We start from the raw sequence: 17,101 nt of genomic DNA, 5'->3' as shown, positions 1-17,101 counted from the left end.
TGACATGGCTCATTAGATAGTATAGATTTGGAAGATGCATATATATCATGGAGTTAATTTTTTTGTTTCTAATCCGGAGTGGCCATTGGCATAGAGATTTGGGCATTTTGTTTTAACTGTTTTGAAAAGTTTCTGGATCCATTTTTTAAAGTTATTGATTCATTTCCTTGTCTCCTAATGTGTAATTTGAGTCTTTCAGGATATTTCCAAGAGAATTTCTAGTTCACTATATTCTTAAGTTTAGCTCTTAATCTGACCCACATAAAGCAGGTGATTCAAGGGCATAATCAAGATTTAATCTCAATTCTTATATGAATGAAGCATAAACTTGATCTACTTGTTCCATTAGCCCTGAGCAAGTAATTTGTGTGTGTGTGTATATATATATATATATGTGTGTGTGTGTGTGTGTGTGTTTTAATATTTAATTTATTTATTTGAGACAGAGAGAGAACCAGCAGGGGGAGCTGCAAAGGGAGAGGAAGAAGCAGGCAACCTGCTGAGCAGGGAGCCTGATGTGGGGCTCTATCCCAGGACCCTGGGATCATGAGTCAAGCTGAAGACAGACGCTTAACCAACTGAGCCACCCAGGCACCCCTAATTTGGATATATTTAACATTTGTACATATACATACATGTAAAGGTGTACCAATCTTAATGTTACTCCCTATTTGTTGATTCAACTGATACCTAATGTTTGTAATTCATTTTTTACCACTTTTATCCACATAGGCAACATTTTCCATCATTGATGTCAAATATGATCTTGCCAAATATGAAAATAGGCATGTTTATACTCAGAATTTTACCATGTTAAAATTTGTCTTAAGAAAAAAAGATCCAGGGACACCTGAGTGGCCCAGTTGTTTGAGCATTGAACTCATGATTTTGGCTCAGGTCATGATCCCAGGGTCATGAAATCGGCCCCTGCCTCAGGCTCAGCTTAGTCAGCTTGAGATGCTCTTTCCCTCTTCCTCTGTCCCTCCTCCTGTTCACACACACACACACACACACACATTCTCTCTCTCTCTCAATAAATAAATACATGAATAAATAGATATCTAAAAAAGACAAAAACAAACAAACAAAAAACCAACAAAGATATAGTAAGAAAGACCCGTGGTTCAAAGACACTGTTGTCAGGATTACTCAGTTGCAGGCCAAGCTAAGCTTTTCTTTAAATTAGATTCAGATTAGTTTTCTTCTGTTTTTCCTAAAAACAGCAAGATCTTCTGGGATAATACAGCTCATATTTTAGTGTCAGTTCCATTGTTGGGTAAATATTTCAATAAATTAATGAATAGGCCTTTTAGATGAAGTGGCAACTTGGCCAACCCAGAGCAGCCCTGAGCAAAAATGCCATCTCCTGGTGGCATGGTCTCTCAAAGTTACCTGGAGTTCCCAACTGAGGTGTTTGTTTCCCATCCTACCTTTAGTTATCAGTCTTTCGCCTCAAGCCTCTGGACTCCTATCAACTGCCCATGATTCACAAGATGTATTCTCCTGATTGCTCTTCAACCTCTGAAATCACTGCTTGGTATGATGTGAATGTTCTATGTCCTGTAGCCCCAAGTTTTGATCTAGCTCAGTTAAAGACCATTTATTGAGCATCTGTTATATTCTTACAGATGTGGAGAGAAGTGGTAATCAAGGACGAGTGCAGTAGAAGACAAGAGCAAGACTTGTGCTTTGCTTTTTAGTTTAGTTGGGGTGGTGGAATGGGCTACATCAAAAGATGACCTGCAGCCCAGGTAATGAACACATATTAGATAAAGGATGTGCACAACTGGTTCCATCAGAGGTTTCTATGCAGTTTTTAGTGAAAGGACTAAAGCATATTTTTACTTAGGTCCCAACACATCATTAACTAGATATTTAATGAGAGAATAAATTATTTCAGAGGGAGAAATAAGATGACAGGAAGCTTATGTAATGGTTTGAATTTCAAGCACTTAGTGAGGCTTACATGTTGACCCAAGGGAATTATAGAAATGAATCATAGACCCTTGAAAATTAGCAGGGCAGGAAAAATATAATCTGTGCAGGAAACCATTTCCATCCTCCACAGATTCTTCAATTGAGATGGTCTTCATGGGCAGTTTAAATCCATTAGGTTTTAGTTTTCCTTTTTCAAATGAGGTGATTAGAAAGTTTAAAACCGTGAACAAATGACAGTGATGCAGTTTATAGGAACTGATTCTTCATAAGAAGGAAATGAATGTATTCAGTGTGATGGGGTCAACTTAAACTGGATTGCATTCTGCTACCTGTAGTTTCCATTATTTATGATAAAGTTAAGATATTACTATTAGAGATTTTAATTTTTTTTTAAAAAAGTGTCAAAGAAGAGGATTTATAATAAAAGCAAAAGGGAAATGACATTTTTAAAGGAGCAAGAATGGAAGAAGGAAAGAGATTAAACAAAATGTCATCAATTGGGCCTGTAACCCTGCAGACTTCAAAACTCTTGCCTTTAGTTCAAACACCTTTAGGTCCATTGGTTCAAACTGCTCTTAAAGAGTTATTAGCATTTGCTTAAAAGCAGAGGTGTTATTTACCATGAAACCTGTGTTATTTACCCATGAAATTACTTTAATATTGTTATAAATAATTTTATTATTTATAATTATTATTATTTAATATTAAAATATTAATGTTTACTATTTAACTTAATGTTTAATATTTAATGTTAATGTCTCTTTATTTTTAACATTATACTTCATATGCATTTTATGCCCACTAGTGCTTTTCATTTCCTTGCTTTATTTAGGTAATGTACAAATACTTATGTACATTTGTGGTCCATAAAAATGTTCTTTTACTTGCATTCATGTTGTGACCCTCATCAAAGACCATCAGAGACCCTAGTTACTTCTCAATAATAAGACTTAAAATGATATGAATCCCTTCCTTTTCCTGTTGTCTATATTTCAAACATATATTTTAAGTCATCTTGTAATATATTCTTTCTCTTCTCTGGATTGTATTTATATTACACTTCATTAACACATTGATACAGGACAGTCCTGTAGTTACTGTAGACTAGAAAAATCTGCTAATTATCGGGGGTTCATTCTAGGGTGTTCCCAGACATTGTTTTGCTGATGAAGTTTGCTGAGATGGTTCTGTATACCAGGATGCACTGTGCACTCTAGGAATTGTGCTTTTCAGCCATGAGTACTCAAGTATTCTTCTTAGCATAGTTAAAGGTTGACATTGAGAAGTTTATTCCATTGCTCCTTTACCCCTGACTCCTGTACCTTCCTTTGTTACTTCTGTTGCCTGACTCCTAGTCCATCCTGGACCATCCCTTTGCTACTTCCAGTGTATGCTCATGGTCACTTCACTGTGTCCATAGCTGAGATGAATACCAGGTCCATAAGAATCATAACTAAAGGTAGCCATATTAGAGCAGAGCTACTTCCTGGGAATACAGGAATGCCAGTGAAAAGAAAGCCTTAACCTTTAAATGAATTTACAGAATAACTGCTAATTAAGTCCTGGAAAGTATCCATAGAATTCTCCTATGAAACAACATAATTTTTTTCTCTAATTGAACCACATATTTTTCTAGCAAAGCTTTCATTGTTTTTCTATATTTATAATCACTAGTATCATAATCATTTTGTTTCAATTCTGGGATTTTCTTTTGGAGTTCGAAAGCTTAGCAATTAAATAGGACAATCTTGACCTTACATTTCTTCCTCTACATAATGAGAAAAATATTTCAAAATCCAGAACAATTGGTTTATGTATTCTGAGCTTTGTCTTTCCCATGGGTCATTCATTTATTCAGTAAGTCAGTAGTCAAGAATGTTATTGAGTCCTTCATATGTGGCAGAACATGCAGAGGTGAACAGTGTATTATTTTGGCATGAAAGTGTTCACCAGCTGGTGAAGACATAAATAGGAAAGTGATGAATAAAATAGCATGCCTTTCTAGTCTGACAAAGAACTAGTCTGCATCTCAGGATGCACCAGGAGTATGAGAACAGAGAGGGATGTCTAGATTGGCCTGGGAGCACTTTAAGAGGAAGTGGCATTTGATTCTTGAAGGATACCTGGGAAAGTCAAGTAAGCAGGCACTGCTCAGGTGGTATATAGAAATGATACATACAAGTGAGAACTTTCTGGGTATTAAGGTTGGACTCCCATTATTTTGAATGAAGGAATACCAATTTGGGCTTTACTGAAAAGGAAAGCTCTCAAAAGCCTTTAAGTATAGAGGCACCTGGCTGGTGCAGTCAGTTAAGTGTTTGATTCAGTTTTGGCTCAGGTCATGATCTCAGGGCTGTGAGATCATCGGGGCTCATTGGGTTGGGCTCCACACTCGGCTTGGAGTCTGCTTGAGATTCTCTCTTCCTTTGCCTCTCCACTCCCCCCACCCCTGCTCTTGCTCTCTCTCTAAAATAAATAAATAAATCTTAAAAATCCTTTATATATAGAAATGTGATATTCTTATTTGTGTTATGACAGAATTGGTGGCAGCAGGGAGGACTGACTGGAAGTTGATTGGTAAAAGGAATAAATTGATCAAACTGAAAAGCTATTCAAAAGTTAGTGTTTCTAGACTTTGGTTTTAAACTCGCTATTAGTAAAACCTACTTTATCTTTACAATTAAAAGTAAAACTAAAAGACCAATACTACCTACCTGCTTATTGCTGTGGTTAGAACAGCGAATAAAGTGGATGATAAATGACAGAGGCATATATTTCTCAACTTTTTATTTCATATTTCAATGTTAAAATGAGATTTAAAAACTTAATGATCCTTTCAGGAATAGTCGACCAAAAATTGGCCATTTCTTCATTCCTAATAGAAGTCTTCATTAAAATGTAAAAGTGAGGGGATCCCTGGGTGGCGCAGCGGTTTGGCGCCTGTCTTTGGCCCAGGGCGCGATCCTGGAGACCCAGGATCGAATCCCACGTCGGGCTCCCGGTGTATGGAGCCTGCTTCTCCCTCCGCCTGTGTCTCTGCCTCTCTCTCTCTCCCTCTGTGACTATCATAAATAAAAATAAAAAAAAAAATTAAAAAAAAATGTAAAAGTGATCATTTAAAAGAGTGGGATTATACTTAGTAGGTATAGTTGGAATCACTGGCTGAAAATTAATATAAAAGTACCTTAAAAAGCAGACAAAGTGGTCAAATGATATTTCAACAAAAGGAAAATCATCCTAGAATATACAAAGTTTATAAATGCATGAGTAAGAGGCACCTGGGTGGCTCGTTGGTTAAATGACCGAATCTTGATTTCAGCTCAGGTCATGATCTCAGGGTCGTGGGATCAAGCTCCTTGTTAGGCTCTGCACTCAGTGAGGAGTCTCCTGGAGATTCTCTCTCTCTCTCTCTCTCTCTCTCTCTATTCATTTTTATTAAATAAATAAGTAAGTAAATAAATAAGGTAAGAGATGACGACAACTTTTCCAACAGTTTTGCCACTAGAACGTTGACTGATGCCTGGAAAATTATGAAAAATAAATTAATGAAAGTTAATATCCAGTAAGTAAAGCATAAATGGCTGAAAATAAGAGTGAAAAAACCACAATACCCATAAATGTTGTAAAGCTCGCCCTATTTCAAACAATGTCAAAATCCTCCCCTGAAACTTTTAAAAAACAAAAAAAGGCAAGTGTTTTTAGGGTAATTTAAGGTACATGAGGGATGTGTAACTGCCTCATGGTACATAAAAATTATTAGTTCTTGAAAAACTCATAACTTGAAATACCTATTTTTCAATAGATTTTTATTTGTCTGATTTATGAATTCCAGATTTTTTAAAAGATTTTACTTATTTATTCATGAGAGACACAGAGAGACAGGCAGAGACACAGGCAGAGGGAGAAGCAGGCTTCCATGGGGAACCTGATGTGGGACTTGAACTCAGGACCCCAGGATCATGACCTGAACCAAAGGCAGATTCTCAACCACTAAGCCACCCAGGTACCCCACTAATTCCATGTCTTGATAGACTCAAGAGAGGTCTTGCTAGAGCCAAGATGTTTTTTTTTTATTTTTCATTCAAATCCGCATATTAGACTATTTATACTTTATTCATTCATTCATTCATTCATTCAATCAGTCAGTCAGTCACCCTCCTCTCTGCTAGGTGCTAAAGATACCAAAGATACCAGAGAAAACCAAAAAGCATCACTGCACTGATAAAATTGGGGGGCATGTCCATTTATCTTTCATCATCTCCTTTGCAATGGCCATTAGCAAAACTTTTATGAGGCTTGTGTCTAATTTGCTCCATCGTTGCACAGACTGAGTAGGCATAATCATTGGGAGCTCTTCCTCTTTGAAATTAAAAGGAGCATTCATAAGTTGCCTTATGAAAATATTGGACATTTCATCAATATTTTAGTGTTAAACTTTTATAAAGAACCCTAGGACTTAAATTTTGTATATTTATATTCTATTAAGAGTGGCATCAGCCACAAGAAAAAAAATGTAATTGCTTCTTGATTATCTTTGTGTGCAGCAATTCATAATATTGCACAAGACACACTGACAGGATCTTGAATTTTGGGCCAATATTAGCCGAAGGAGAAGCTATTTATGAAATAGCTTTGTGACCTTGGGCATACACTGAATATCTCTGCTCCACAGTATCACCATTTGTAAAATTAAAAGTATTTGATCAGCTTCCTGCTAACAGCTATGTTCAAACAAAAGCCAATGAATCTTAGGAATTCTGGATGTTTGTAAGAAAGACAAATGGAAAATATAACTCTCTTTATAAGTTTTCTTGTCATTCAAGCTGCTTTCCTGGTTGATACTTGTGAAAGGGAAGTAAAGCAGAGAGGATAAGTGACCTGACAATGATCAGAGTTTGATGCCGCACCACACTAGAATTTACCTTAGTTGCTATACTTTCCTGTCCCCACGGCATGTAGGTCCTGAATTACCCTAAAAATGGCAGAGGAAGACAAGTACAGAGACACAGGGACATCAGAAGAGAGAGTTATGGATAATGTGAATGAAGGAAGCAGTATGGAGAATGGCCTTTAACTTCCTTTCAATATGAGATTGTTCTTGAACCATTATTCAGGGTCAGACAGGGTCACTTTTTGAATAAAAGATCTGTCTAGATACCACAGGAAGTGGTGTTGCTACTTCAGCATGTGGTACTTTATCTACTAAAACAAAGCCCTATTTTAAGTCATAAAGTTGGGATTTGGGTTGTGGCTTCTCATATTTGCATATATGTGCAGTTGGTGAGGAAGTGGAGGTGGGAAGGAAGGCTACCCAAGTATTTTCTTCTTAATGTCCTGGCCAAATGCAACTTTGAATAATTATGTTCTTCCGCCTACTTGTATTTCTCCAGCAATTGCCTTGCATTTTGCCTCAAATCTTCAAAGCCTTTGACTGTGTGGGCTTAAAACCGTAAGGATGAAAGTGTCCAGACTCTTTTGCGGCCATGCCTGCTGCAAGCCATGTCTGTGGTCACTCTGCATCCTGGTCTGGATTAGTGGTTCAGAATTGAGCAACCCTGGGAAGAATGGCAGTTGCGTCCCAATGTCCCTGATTATTTGAAACATCTGTACAGTATAAATGTGGAAACACTTTTTGTACGTTCTTTTTTCTTTTTTAAGTAGGTGACACACCCAGCATGGAGCCCAATGCAGGGCTTGACTTCATGACCATGAGCTCAAGACCTGAGCTGAGATCAAGGGTTAGACACTTAACCCACAGAGCCACCCAGATGCCCTTACCTTTTGTACTTTCTAACTCAGATTCTCAGTTTTGACCAGGAAATCACTTAGTCATTTGGAGAACCTAGCTTTTAATGAATTTGCATTTCGGGAAGCATTTCTTGCTGCATCATGCAGATATAGTGTTGTTTTAGAAAGACTATGGCTTTTCACTGGGTGAAGATGATTCACCTGTAATGAGGAGCCCTGAGTTCTGGGTTCTTGGTGTTGCGCCATTCACAAACTAGCTCTGTGATATAGATGAGTCACCATGACTTGGGGCTCCAATTATTTCTTCCATAAAAAGGAAAGATTTTGATTGGAGCCCATAAGGTCTCCAACTGTAACTTTCTTTTATGATTTTGATTGGAGCCCATAAGGCCTCCAACTCTAACTTTCTTTTATGCCTTTTAGTATAAAAGCTTTTTGGACCACAAGATAGGCATAGTGCCCTGGAAACTTTTGGGAGCCAAATGAGTGTGACAAATCTAAATTATATGGCCTGTTAGGAAGTATGGAAAAATAGAGGAATGCTGTGTGTGTGTGTGTGTGTGTGTGTGTGTGTGAGAGAGAGAGAGAGAGAGAGAGAGAGAGATTGTGTGTTTGTGTGTGTGTGTGTGTGTGAGTGTCCTTCTAGAATCTGGACAGATGCAGTTGATAGGAAAATTTTCTAAAATCTTGGTCCCCTAGAAATTCTTTTCCTCATATGTAAGAAATAACCTTCGGGGGAAAGAAGGCTTCGCTTGGGTTGCTCAGCCGTGCCCTAATAGTAAGTATCTCAGAAATTGAGGATTAGTGTAATGGCCCAGAGTTAGAAGACCAGGTGACATATGGGTGGCCCTTATCATGCCAGTGATGGAGGCAGAATGAGTGTAATCATCCTTCCTACTATAGCAGCATGTATCACTGCAAAGGACCTTCCAGGGAGAGGGACTGTGCAAATACGTAGGCTTCCCATTCCTGTTCTTGTTCCTCTCTGACCCCCATGTACAAGGAAAGACTTAAGATTCTGATGACACCCATATATCCTGCTGTATGTCAGAAAGATATATTTTCTCCTTTTCCACTGTACTATAATTTGACTTTTTTTTTCTAAAGGAAATTGCCTGCTTTCATCATTTATTCTATTGCAACTGTTTTTTTGTTTTTTGTTTTTTGGGGTTTTTTTTTGCTGCTGGTATTGTGTCAGAGGATTGGTCAAACCTGACTCATGAACGTTTTCAATAAGTACTGTTTGCTTAAAAGAAAAAAAATGGCAAAGGATCTCCCTTTCTTCCTTGGGCTGATCAAGTTCTATTTGCCAATTCATTTTTCTTAAACCCATTCACTCTTTGCTTGAGGCCTCATGAGGTGTTGGGATATTTTACTTGGAGTCAGTCTTAAAACCATGATGTTTAGCGTCATTCCTGACATGGCCCTAAAACTCCTCCTCCCTCCCTCACTTGTCCACTCTATGTTCCAGACAGTCTCGCCCATTTGCCTTTCCCTCTGGTAAGTTTCTTTCTCTGCCTTTGCTCCTAGTGATTCTTCTGGGTACAACCTCCCATGCTCCATTTACCCAGCAAAATCTTCAACAGTGCTATCTTTTATGCATACTCACCAGTTGGGAATACTTTCTGAACTCTCTACTTATTTGGTAACCCTCTTTTGACTCTAATCATATTTTACATTGCCTTGTCATTAGCAGACATGATATTACTTTTGTGTTTGATCATAAACTTTTTGAGGACAAAGATACCCTTCACTGGTGTTTGTTGATCGAAAAAAGTTACTTGTTTCTCAGCAAAGGGTTTGAAAATTTTCTATGTGAAAGATGGTTAAGATAATTACATGACTAGGACAGTTGATGAAATTTGAATCAGGTCTCTAGATTAGATAGTAATATTGCATCAATGTTAAACTTTTTCATTTAGATATTTGTACTACAATTACATATGTGAATGTCCTTGTTCTTAGGAAATACACATTGAAGTATTTAGAGGCATAGGGGTATAATTATGTACAAATTACTCTCAAATGGTTAAATGTGTGTGTTTGTGTAAGCAGATGGTGATAAAGTAAATGTGGCAAAATGTTATCAGCTAGAGAGTCTGCATGAAGGTCTTTCTTTGTTCTATTTTTATAGCTTTCAAATAAGTTTGAAATTATTTCAAAACAAAGAGCTAAAAGCAAAACAATAATAAAATTTTATTTATTTTATATATAAATATTGTTTCTATGGGTAAATTTTTATTTATTTCATATACAATTTCTGTGTATTATCAGAGAAAATCATAGAAAACTTGTTCAAAGGCAAGAAAGAAAAAGGAACGTTATTTTGCAGATGAAAAAGTAAACCAGAGAAAAGTTTAGAATCCACTCATTTAAGTGACCAGTGAGTGGTCTCATTGGTAAGTGGCTAGTAGCACAAAGCACCTGATGAACTCCCCACATTATCATGAGGCAGGTAGTTCTTCTAGATAGTCAAATGCTAAAGATTAAAGACTAATGGCAGGATAATCTAGGACATGGTGGTATGTGGAAAAGCAGCAGATACACCTCAAAGCACAGGCATCTTGAGGTCATGTGTTCCAGAGCAAAATAACTGAAATTGTAATTAGAAGATGAGGTGCTGGAATGCCCGGGTGGCTCAGTGGTTGAGTGTCTGCTTCGGCTCAGGCCATGATCCTGGGGTCCTGGGATCAAGTCCTGCATCAGGCTCCCTGTAGGGAGCCTGCTTCTCCTTCTGCCTATGTCTCTGCCTCTCTCTCTCTCTGTGTCTCTTATGAATAAATAAATAAATAAATAAATAAATAAATAAATAAATAAATAAAATTTTAGAAAAAAAAAGATAAGGGGCTCCTTCCAGGAGTTATAATGCAGAGAAAAGATTGCAGAAATCTCCCAGGTGGTTTCAGCTATGCACAACTGCTACTGAAGATGTCGACAGAATTGTAAGCATTATTAAGAGCATTTTGGAAGTCCAACTAAGTATTTTTGGTATAGACACATTAAAATACAGACGTATCAGCTTTCTATTGCTGTGTAACAAATTACCTCAAAGCTCAGTGGCTTAAAAGAACAAACCATGCATCACCTCAGTTTCTCTGTGTCCTGACATTTGGGAGAAGCTCAGCTGGTGGCTCTGGCTCAGGATGTCATGATATTGTGGTCAGCAGGGTCTACAGTCACCCAAAGGCTTGACAGGGACTGGAGGATCCACTCCCATGGCTGTTGGTGGAAAACCTCCCCTGAGGCTTCACTTTGCTGCTTGAATGTCCTAATGACATGGCAGCTGGCTTCCTGCAGAGTGGCAATCCAAAAAGCAAGATGGGAACTGCATTGCCTCTGATGATGTAGATTTCAAAGTTATACCCTGTCATTTTTGCAGTATCCTACTGGTTACACACTTTATTCATTGAGAAAGGGGCTGACACAAGGCAGGGATCACTGGAGGTCAGCCTGGAGGTTGGCTATAACCCTAGGGTACAATTAGGGCTGCCAAAGCATAGTTGTTGAAAAAGGAAAGAAAGAAAGGGTAGTAAATTTTATAAAAGGGATAATAGAGCTTTTTTTTCTTTTGGTGAATGGACCAAATAAATGAGGACTTTAGATTGAGAAGAATGAGTGGGAATGTTATTGAGGAATAGTAAGTCATGAGAAGTTTAGGAAAATCAAGTTGCTTTTATTCACTGAACGCTGCAATAAGAAGTGATGTTTGAAGTTTCTTTTTCTTATAAAAAAAGAGAGGTATTGTTTCTCCAAAAGGAGATAAGTAAACTGAACCTAGGAAATAGAACTGCAATTCATAATGGTTTAAGCCACAACAGGTGTTCTTATTATTTATTTTATTTTAGAGAAAGAGAGCTGAACTGGGGTGGTGGTGGTGAGGAGGAGCAGAAAGAGAAGATGAGAGAGAGAATCTTAAGCAGGCTTCATGCTCAACACAGAGTGGGGAGCCTCATGTGGGCTTGATCCCAGGACCCTGAGATCACGACTTGAGCCAAAATCGAGGGTATGTTGCTTAACTGACTGAGCCACCCAGGTGCCCCATTATCTCTTCCGAGTCTGGTCTTATGTCTCCGTATTTCTGATATTGGATGTTTTTGCTTTCTTTTTGATAAACATAACTTGTTTTATTAGTTTTTTATTTTGTATTATTTTATTTTATTATTATTCTTTTTAAAAGTAGGCTCCATGCCCAACGTGGAGCCCAGTATGGGCTTTGATCTCACAACCCTGAGGTCAGGAACTGAGCTGAAGGGATCCCTGGGTGGCGCAGCAGTTTGGCGCCTGCCTTTGGCCCAGGGCACGATCCTGGAGACACAGGATTGAATCCCACGTCGGGCTCCCAGTGCATGGAGCCTGCTTCTCCCTCTGCCTCTCTCTCTCTCTCTCTCTCCTCTCTCTCTCTGTGACTATCATAAATAAAATAAAAAAAAAAGAATTGAGCTGATACCAAGAGTTGGATGTTTGGTTGATTGAGGCACTCATGCATCCCTAGTTGTCCTTTATATTGACCCTATTTTCTTCAGTGAATAAAAGCAACTTATTTCTCCCAGTTTTGCCAATTCTTTCTTTCATTGGTTTCTCACATACTTCTCTCAGCAACCCCCCCCCCCAAAGGCTGTTCTACCCCATACCTAAATGCACTAACCTCCACCCACTTTCTTTGCCTCCAATCCCTGTTTCCTTTGCTGGATCTTGCACACCCTCTCTGTGTCATTCTCCAAAACATCTCTTTCATCAAATAATGCACCCTGCCTAAAGACTTCAGTGTATCCCACTGTAGGCAAGATAAAACCATTTGAACTCCTTAGCCCAATGCTCAAGACCTTTTATCTCTGAGCTCTGCCTACTTTTCTATCACAGCCTCTCATGATTGCTTACAAGATCTCCTGCTGTCCACCCACAAGGCTTGGCTCCCACTTCTCTCTTTGCCTCATGGCCCCTTGCCACGGTTTTTATTTACTCAAGGCTTTCTTTTACCTGGATGTGATGCCAAGAACAGATCGCAGATGTTGTAGTCATCAGACAGATTGGTTCAAATCTCTGCTGTTTTAATTGTCTGATTTCAAGTGAAACATTTAACCTCAGCCAATGAGATTACATATGTGAGGTGCAAGACATGAGGTAGATACTTGGTGATTTCTAGTTCTTTTTCTTTTGAATACTTGTGTTCATGTTTGGCCTCTTTCATGAAACTTTGTTGCTCACATTGATTTTTCCCTCCTCTTAGAACTGTATTTCTATGTTGATTCATTTGGCAAATACTATTTTATTGAGAATTTTTGTCCCTAGTAGATTTTGGCCTGTTGAGGCAGACACTGTGCCTTATAAATCATGGTTCCCAGAATTGCTTGGACTTAAATTCCTAGTGAGTATTGTTTGTAGAATTTTCCATATGCTGTGGATGAGATTCCTAGGGATGTTGTAGAGCACTTCCCAAGGTTGAGGATAGGTGGTTGATCAGAGGCTTCCCTAAACTACCCTTTAATGCCACCTAGATAATAACTGTGGAATTGGCTGATTAAGTAGATGAGAATGTACATCTCTGTTCCCACGATAGCCTTTTCTGGTCATAAACATGCCTGCATCATGCTGTATTGAAATGGTCCATTTGCAACTATTCTTTATGTGGCTGGTGAGTTTTCTCAAGGTAGCCCAGTGCCTGGCATCTTCAGGGCTTCGCTTAGGTCTTGTTTGATATGAAGTGTCCAATGAATGCTAGAACTAGTATCTAAACACTCACTCCATGCTAATGTTTTGGATACACATTTTTCTTGGTTGTTTAAGAAACCATTAAAAGTTTGTAGAATAGAATTTGATCAATTTTTTTATGTTGACAGCCACACTCCTTTAACTTATATTCTTGGAGTCTTCCAAAGAATGCTGTGTAACTGCCAACATAAGATGATTTAATTTGACTCAGAAGAATATCTCTGTTGGATGTGAGCAAAATAACATGAGACTTTACACATACAAAAAAATTTTTAGTACTTACATTGCTTCAGATAAAGAGGCTTGGCTGAAATAATATGCTGCTAGAGGGGCCCTGGGTGGCTCAGCAGTCTGGCACCTGCCTTTGGCCTGGGAAGTGATCCTGGAGTCCCGGGATCGAGTCCCGCATCGGGTTCCCTGCATGGAGCCTGCTTCTCCCTCTGCCTGTGTCTCTGCCTCTCTCTCTCTCTCTATGTCTCTCATGAATAAATAAATAAAATCTTTTAAAAAAATATGCTGCTAGAATAACTACCTTTGGACAGTGAAAACAGAAATCACAGCAGTGCCTCCTGGATTTGTTTTATCTGCAAAATAGTATTTCTATGGAAATTGTAATCTGGGGTTGTTCTCAGGACAACTGGTAAGCATTATTATTTGTTTGTTTGTTTGCTAAAGTAAGCTCTACCCCTAATGTGGGGCTTGAACTCATGACACTGAGATCAAGAGTCCCATGAGTAAACATTACTCTTTTGACATCTTTAATACTCTGGATCTGGAGCTTTGATACTCTAGGATACTTTGATACTTTGATACTCATTGGCATTAAGCTCTAGGAAGAACTCAGCATGCTACCTTCTGGCCCATTTGGGTGGAAAAGCCTTTTTTCTGAGGAAAAGCTAGTACATCATTTACAGATAACATGATGGAGTGATCAAGTAAAAATTGGTGGCTTTTGGTCCCCAGAGAGGGGGTGGGGATTGTGAAAATGTGACTATTCTTAATCATGAAATTTATTCTCAGGTAGAAAACTGTTAGATGATTTTAGGGAAATCAGCTTGAGAAAAACTGGGTGAGGGCACCCAAGTTATTTCTGTGCATGCACTTAAATTATTCTACCAAGGAAATAGATTTTAGAGACACAAAGGTTTGTCTGGCATCATTTATTCCTCTGTTGCTGCAAAAATAAATTAGCAAGTCAACGCCCCATTATTTATTTCTCCCTAATACACTGATAAACTACTCCCTATCATCAGAACCCAGATTCATCCATTGTAAGGTTGTAGTCAACCTGATTATTTATTGAGATTTTTGTGAAAATAAGCAAAGCCTGCCTTCCTAGTAGGCAGCAAGAGTTAATTCTACCTGCTGTGTTTCTTTTTTCTAATCGGAGCACTTTAGCAATGCTAATCAGTTGTACTGATTTTCTGTTTTGATTTTTCCATAATAATTAAGTGAATGATATGGAATGCAATCAAGTTTGGCACTAGGGGGTTCATGCAAATGACTCCCCCCCCCCCCTTTTTTAACATTTTAAATTTTGTTAAATGGAACCATAAGGAAAGTTATTTGAAGATGGAGACTGAGTGGGTGGGGGTAGCAGAACTCTTAATTTAGAGTTTTGAGTATTTTCCAAATGTCTATTTTAATGAAGCAAATCACCACTGTGCTGCTTCTTTTTTTCAATTGAAATACTTCTATTTTTTAAAGGTTGTGTTTTGTTTTCATTTGTGCTCCAAAGTGGAAGATTATAGTGTCAGACAAGATGGCACAGTTTAAAAGAGAGAAATGAAGGGAAAAAATGTATTGAACTTTCTTCCTCCAGGGTAGATATAAAGGAAAAAAAGATACTCACATTTACTCATCAAAACCTGTAGAAGAAAACAAATGAAACAGGGAAAGTGTATGTGTAATGCTCTATCTGCTTCTGTTTTGAGTTGTGTCTCTCAGTGCCTTTTATTCAACAAGGCAGAACAAAAGGAGGGAGCATCTGTTTCTGAATATAATGAAATGTTGTATTTCTGCTTTTTTTTTTTTTTTACAGCTCGTTGGCATCTCGGTGAAATGTCCTCTCCCCCCACTGTATATAACATTTGAATTATTTTCTCAAATGGTTTTAACCTGTTTATGTGAGTTTGCATGATCCCTGCATCTAGATCTAGCAGTTCTTTTTGCTTTTGATGTTTTTTACTTTAGTGTAGATGATACTAGAACTCAGTTATTTTTCTGATTTTAATTCAGAAAATCCTTTGGAAGTGAGACCAACTAACATATGTCTGTGTGTGTGTGTGTACATTTAAAAAATGTCCTTATAGTTTGCAGAAGGGAAACTTCTGCAAACATCTCTAGCAACTTGGCAATACACTTAGATTTTTCGGTATGCCAAATTTCAAAAGCAAAGGGGAGGTGACCAAATTTTGCTTTTTTTCTTTTTCCCTCTGCCATCTCCATAGAGAGGTTAGAGCCTTCATAGAGCCTCATATCAACTGCAAAGCAAAAAGAGCTACCGAAGGATTAGTGTTAACATATTTACATTAAAAGAAAATACACAGCCTTTTTCTTTTTCTTGGCAGTTTGATTCATTACTTGCAGCAATTTCTAACTTTACAGACTAAACATTGCTAATTGGAAAATGGATGGTTTGAGTCTAAGATGGTGACTCACGATACAACTTTCCAATTTGGGGTAATTGTTGGTAAGTAGATGGCAGATTACTGCTGACTAGCACTCATTTTGTCTTTGAGGAAAGAATGAAAGTTAATATACATATTTCACACTTCACTGAAACAAAACACTTATCCTGCCATAGATAGAGCAATCAGACAGAGATATTTGCCATGCTTGTTTGTTACAACTGGGTATATTAGAGGTTTTCTTTTTTTGATGAATGAAGAAAACATTAGCAGTATATTACATGTCTTCAACTGTGAAATGGGGATCATAAAAACACCTTTTTCTTAGATGAATAACAGTAAGGGTTGGACAGACACACACATGAAGGGCTCCGCACTGTGCCTGGCACCCAGCAACTGGTCAGGAAATTATTGCCTGTCATCATCACTGTTAGTCATTCCTATTAAATGGAATAGCTTCTTTAGTTATATAATGTTGAGCTTCAGATTTTACGACTTCGTGACAAACACCAATAATTCAAATTAATTTATAAGCCCTGTTTTGGCTACCCATTTATGCTTTCTATGTTAGAATATATTTTGTGATGATGGAAACTCCCGTTTTTAAAAATTCCATAACCTTTTATAGTGGCTTACAGTATCTTTTAATTATCCTACAAATTCATGATATTATTTCCTTATTTTAGGTCAAATATTTTCTTTTGTTTTAGCCTTTGTGCAGTTAGAGATAGATGACTTGTCATGATACACTTGATACAATTAGAAACAGCCTTGATTTAAGGATTTAAGGATTGAGTACTTCCTCACTTGATCTGTTCTCTTGAATTTGAAGGATAAACTATTTCCTAAGGTTTGATTTTTGCTGCTGTGGTTGTTTATTGTTTGTTTGAAGATAAACTACCCCCCCCCCCTTTTAAGTAATCTCTACAAACAACATGGGGCTTGAACTCACAACCCTCAGATCAAGAGTCCCACAATCTGAGGTACCTGGGTGGCTCAGTTGGTTGAATGTTTGACTCTTGGTTTCAGCTCAGATCATGATCTCCGAATCCTGAGACTGAGGCTTTCAAAGGGTT

At 37.9% G+C, this 17,101-nt stretch overlaps 1 protein-coding gene across 10 annotated transcripts in view; it reads left to right on the top strand.

Annotated features, from left to right (window-relative positions):
- MEGF10 (multiple EGF like domains 10) overlaps positions 1-17,101 on the top strand; it is a 164,520-nt gene that overhangs the window by 23,876 nt on the left and 123,543 nt on the right. For 2 of the 10 annotated variants that reach the window (XM_072728654.1, XM_072728659.1), the window contains exon 2: positions 11,532-11,689. The exons of the other annotated variants lie outside the window; for them this stretch is intronic. The gene's annotated coding sequence lies outside the window, so the exon portion shown is untranslated. The remainder of the gene's footprint in view (positions 1-11,531; positions 11,690-17,101) is intronic. 10 annotated transcript variants of the gene reach the window in all.

The sequence above is a fragment of the Vulpes vulpes genome, chromosome 12, assembly GCF_048418805.1.
Source record: "Vulpes vulpes isolate BD-2025 chromosome 12, VulVul3, whole genome shotgun sequence".
Classification (NCBI taxonomy): Eukaryota; Metazoa; Chordata; class Mammalia; order Carnivora; family Canidae; genus Vulpes; species Vulpes vulpes.
The sequence above is the reverse complement of the archived record's forward strand: the minus strand, read 5'-3'. Positions and strand labels throughout refer to the sequence as shown.